This window comes from Myotis brandtii, unplaced genomic scaffold, assembly GCF_000412655.1.
Source record: "Myotis brandtii unplaced genomic scaffold, ASM41265v1 scaffold248, whole genome shotgun sequence".
NCBI classification, from domain to species: Eukaryota; Metazoa; Chordata; class Mammalia; order Chiroptera; family Vespertilionidae; genus Myotis; species Myotis brandtii.
In genome coordinates this window covers 1,874,342-1,879,928 of record NW_005359397.1, presented here as the reverse complement: position 1 = coordinate 1,879,928, position 5,587 = coordinate 1,874,342, and the positions used below count along the sequence as shown (strand labels likewise).

Genomic DNA, 5,587 nt, shown 5'->3' with positions numbered 1-5,587 from the left:
GCAGAGCAAGGCCCTGATAGAACGAAGCAGAAGGCAGGGCCCTCTTGCTCTGGCCAAGGGCAACGCTGGTAAGAACTCTTCTGGGTAAAGTGAGCTACCACTGAGAGAAGACCTACAGATGCTCAAGGAAAAAGCCATTTGCCCACTGGCTTCATTTACAGTGAATCCCACCAGGCAATGTGCCTGTTACACCCTAGAGCAGTGGTCAGCAAACTGCGGTTTGGCAAACCGCTGCTTGCGAGCCACATGCGGCTCTTTGGCCCCTTGAGTGTGGATCTTCCACAAAATACCACGTGCGGGCGCGCACGTACAGTGCGATTGAAACTTCGTGGCCCATGCGCAGAAGTCAGTATTTTGTGGAAGATCCACACTCAAGGGGCCAAAGAGCCGCATGTGGCTCGCGAGCCGCGGTTTGCCAACCACAGCCCTAGAGCTTCCAATCAGCTTTTAATGTAAATGAACAGCCAAGAGCCACAGAAAATTTGAGGATAACCTCTAAAGGAATAAAACTGAAAGAAAGCGGAAAAGAAAACCATCTCAAAGACTACAGAAACAATGCAATGCAATGAAAACTTCAAGGAAAATGTAATTAATAATATCAGGAAAATGCTGGAAGCAAGAATAAGATGCCTTTTAACAAGTAAGAGACCAAGAAAAAGCGATTGAAAGTGAAAAACATGAATGCTGAAATTAAAAATTCAGTAAAAGAGAAGGAACATGTAGTTGAAGAAATTTCTCAGAAAATATAACAACATAATAAGAACTTAACAGAGTGGAAAAGTTAAGAAAGTTAGAGGATCTGGTTAGTGGTCCAACATCCAAATAACAGGAGTTCCAGCAAGTAGAGAAAACTGTGGAGAGGAAATGATCCAAGATGTGATCCCAGGACATCCCCACAAGTCAAAGAACAGGATCTCTGGGTCAAAAATACCAGTGGAACGTCAACATGATGAATGAAAAAGAACTCACACCAGGCTACGTCAGCAGGACATTTCAGTGTATTGCAAATAACCAGAAGGTTCCAAATCCTGCAGAGAGAGGGAAAAGTTACACAAAGTAAACAGTCACCACACCACAGACCTGCTCAGTGCCAACAATGAAGCAATGCCTCCAAATTCTGCGTGAAAATAACTTCCCACCTAGAAGGGTCTATAATGTGTATTGCTCGAATGCAAAGACGACGGCATCAGTGGCTCACATCTGGGTACTCATGCCTCTTTGCAACGTGACTTCGCTTCCCCTTCCATCAGGATTTAATGTAAATGAACAGCCAAGAGACACAGAAAATTTGAGGATAACCTCTACTATAAAGGAACAAAACTGAAAGAGAAAAAGAAAACTGTCGCAAAGACTACAGAAACAGTGCAATGAAAGGAAAACTTATTTCCTTGCTCCTTAATTCTAGTCTGGCCTTGACTTACTTTGACTAAAACAAAAGTGGCAAAGTGACAGCATAAACTGAGCCCAAGGCTCAAGGGACCTTGAAGCTTTTGCTCTTGACTCTCAGAGTGCTACCCTAAGACTGACTATGGGAAGAAGCCAGGTCTACCTTACTGGATGAAAAGCCACAAGGAGAGATGAGCCATTCCACCCGAAGCTCCCTAGACCCGTGGTCAGCAAACCGAATGTACAGTGCGATTGAAACTTCGTGGCCCATGCGCAAAAGTCGGTATTTTGTGGAAGAGCCTCTTCCTCCTCCTCTTCCTCCTCCTCCTCTTCTTCTTCTTCTTCTTCTTCTTCTTCTTCTTCTTCTCTCTCTCTCTCTCTCTCTCTCTCTCTCTCTCTCTCTCTCTCTCCTGGAACCGAACCAGTGACCCTTCAGTCTGCAGGCTGACATTCTATCCACTGAGCCAAACCAATCTGTGCTTTTCTCCTCTCTCTTTTTTTAGGGGATAAGGCAGACAGTTTTGAGGCCATACAAAAAGGAGGAATAAAGAAATCTACTTCTCTACTTGGACACAGAGCAGTCCAAGTAAGACCCCACAGGCTTGAAATAGTGTACAACTTGGGGAATTATGATGTGTTCCAACCATAAAGTGAAAGAAAGGATGGAAGCAGATGAGGTTGGAGAACGGGCTCCCAGGCTGTCCTCACATGGAAGTCATTACAAAGCCTCTCTTTCCCACACTCCCTCTTCACTCTCTTTCTCCCTTCACCAGGTTCATCTATTTGCTTTAAAATAACCCCTCAATTGAAAATTGAAAAAAATTCAGGCCTTAGTCAGGATTTTCACCTTTATCCTGAGAACAATAGGAAACCATTTGGCAGACTTATTTAAATGAGTGGTCAGAGCAGGTTTTCTTTTTAAATTTATTCTCGTTGCTGCATTGAGAATGGTCTGAGAAGGAATGGACAAGAAAGATTTGGACAGAGCAGTCAGGTGGTGATAGGTAAGAGAGATCATGGTGAACTGAAGTGGTGGTAGCAATAAGATAGAAGGAGTATTGGACAGGTGTGGAAAGTATTTCTAAGGTAGAATTGATAGGTCTTGCTGATGGGTTGAATGATCTTTTACCCTCTCTGCATCCACCTCCTTGGGCATTTAACTTTGAAGTGTCCTCTGCCTCTGTCTCTGGACTTGACCATGTGCCTGGCTTTGGGTAATAGAATGAAGCAGAAGTGCAAGTATGGTGCTTCTAAGTCTACAACTCGAGAGGCCTTGCTCTTTCTTGTGTTTCTGTCATCTCCATGAGGACATTCCTGAGGTAGCCTACTGGCATGGAACAGATATGTGACAGAGACCTGAAGTGCCCAGTCATCCCAGTTGAGACTCGTCTAGAATCTAGACGAGTGGTCGGCAAACTCATTAGTCAACAGAGCCAAATATCAACAGTACAACGATTGAAATTTCTTTTGAGAGCCAAATTTTTTAAACTTAAACTATATAGGTAGGTACATTGTTATTAACTTAATTAGGGTACTCCTAAGGCTTAGGAAGAGCCACACTAAAGGGGCCAAAGAGCCGCTTGTGGCCCCCGAGCCGCAGTTTGCCGACCATGTTTACTTTGAATTTATATTAGTTCACACAAACACTCCATCCATGCTTTTGTTCCGGCCCTCCGGTCCAGTTTAAGAACCCAGTGTGGCCCTCAAGTCAAAAAGTTTGCCCACCCCTGCCCTAGACCAACCAGCACCCATAATTACACATGGACAGAGGCTACTTTAAAAATTTTTATATATTTTTATTGATTTTAGAGAGGAAGGGAGAGGGAGAGAGAGATAGAAACATCAATGTTGAGAGAGATCATCGATCGGAATCATCGATCGGCTGCCTTCTGCACGCCCCACACTGGGGATCAAGCCTGCAACCTGGGCATATGCCCCAACCGGGAATTGAGCCATGATGTCCTGGTTCATAGGTCGACACTCAACCACTGAGCCAGGAGGGCTGAGCGAGGCTATTTTAGTCCAACCAGCAGCAGTCAAGCTTCCAGATGCCTGCAACTGCATGTGTGACCCCAGCTGAGCCCAGTCTGAATTGCTGGCCTCCAGAATTGAGAGCAGAGAAAATAGTTGTTGTTTTAAGCTACTATGTCTTACAGCTGAATGGCTTTCTTAGTCCTGCTTCTTACCCACTGCAAGTTGGAGTGCAGAGTTCTCTTTGTGTTTTGAATAATCTCAGTCCCTTTGCTCCAAGCTTGCTGTTATTTCATCAGTACAACCAAATCAAACCCTTTGTGGCTTTTCTATGAATCTTGTTGGGGTTTATTCCATGTTCCAAATACTACATCCATAATTCTTTTTCATTTGGGCCTGCCAGACTGCTGTGGAACAACACACCTCAGATTCTCAGAAGCCTTTTTGCCTAAACGAGAGGATCTGCTAGGCACTCACTGAGACCTTAACAAAGGGTCTTACAGCCACGTTTAAAAATTGATCTTTACCAAGGTCGTTTGCTAGCTGGACAGTCTGGGGATGAGAGATTCTTTTATTTTACAACCCAGCAAGGTTTAAGCCATCTATATTTATCTCATTGCAAGCAGAATGCCTTATTATATGCTTCTAGAAACACCTAACAGATATTTTCTATACACACTGCTTAGAGGTCTCCTTTGTCAAGACCACAAGTTCATCACATACATTTTCTATCTTCTAAATTACTGTAGGCAATTGTTTCCCCAATTGTTCCATTGCTACATAACACAGGGGACCACATGCCTGGTCTTCAGTAATAATTTCCCCACCACTTTTCTAGGCTAGACCTGGCTTCTTCACGTGGCAGCCTCAGGTCCACATTCTGAGAGGGGAGAGCAGATGTTGTAAGGCTTCTGGTTTCAGGAGTCACACATGCTACTTCCAACATATTCTACTTGTCAAAGCAAATCGCAAAGCTGGCAAGGAGTCGGGGAACAGGCTACCTTTGGATGGGAGAAGTGGCAAAGCCCTATTACAAAGTGGTGGGAATAAGGGGGTAGGAAGGATTACTGTGGCCATCTTCATCAGTGAAACTGCTACACCAAAGTGAGCGTGAGGATAGAAAATGAAGAGACTCTCAGACATTAGAGTTCTCAGAAACTTATCTTCTCTCAGGAAGTGACTAGGCCATGTATTTACAAAAATTGAGATAAACAAACAAACAAAAACTAAGTCAAGTGATCTAGAAACCAGGGGCTCCCACACGAGAGAGGCCAAGGAAATTTCCAGGAGGATGCAGCTGAGAGAGCCACACTCCAAATCGGAGCAGGGAGGTAAGGACTCCCAGAGGAGGCCTCCGAGAGGGACGTCTTCGGGGAAGAGCACTGAGAAAGTAGTTGACGGTATTGAAAGAGGCATTTTCAGGGATGTGGCGGGATGTGAGAAGACATAACCAGCTCTTCAAGAAAAAATAAGCAACTGAGAAAAATGGAGGCAAATAGTAACTTCAGGAAAAACAAAAAGTTGTACATGAAAGGTCATGTAATCATGTGCAAACTTGGCATAAAAGTGAACAATAGTAACACAATAATCATTTTAAAAATCGCTGGGCAAGAATGTAACTAAAATTGAGATAAAACTATATTGGGAAGACCGAGAAAGGGAAGTGGTCTGTAACGAAGGTAAAATCCACATGTAACATGATAGAAAGTCAGAGTATTAAGCTCATAGATCGAAGTACAGCAGTGTACTTGCTTTATTTAGAAGTGAGTGCCCCTAAGAAGTGCGGTGGGATGGGGGTGGATTGTAAAATAGGAGGATAATATTTTTGTTATAACTTTTTATTGCTCTTGACTTTTTAAACCAAGAGAAAGCATTACATTACTAAAAAAAATTATTTCAAAAAATAGGTTGAGAAAAATAAACTTTGGCTATTAGAAGATGAATTATTGCTAAGAACAGTTTCAAGGGAGTTGTCAGAGCAAAAATCCATAAAAGAATCAAGAATAACATATATGATTAAAACACTTAAAGGTGCCCTAGCCGGTTTGGCTCAGTGGATAGAGCGTCGGCCTGCCGACCAAAGGGTTCTGGGTTTGATTCTGGTCAAGGGCGTGTGCCAAGGCTGTGTGGGTTGGTTGCATCCTCCCTGGCCCGGGCCCTGGTCAGGGTGCGTGCAGGAGGCAACCAATCCACGTGTCTCTCTCACATCGATGTTTCTGTCTTTCCCTCT

At 43.7% G+C, this 5,587-nt stretch overlaps 1 long non-coding RNA gene across 1 annotated transcript in view; it reads left to right on the top strand.

The window, feature by feature from the left end:
- The first annotated feature begins 294 nt into the window (after nucleotides 1-294).
- The window catches only part of LOC106726294, a 9,955-nt gene continuing 4,662 nt past the window's right edge, over nucleotides 295-5,587 (top strand). Inside the window, exons 1-2 of the long non-coding RNA XR_001362343.1 lie at nucleotides 295-307; nucleotides 1,016-1,018. This is a non-coding gene — a long non-coding RNA (uncharacterized LOC106726294). The remainder of the gene's footprint in view (nucleotides 308-1,015; nucleotides 1,019-5,587) is intronic.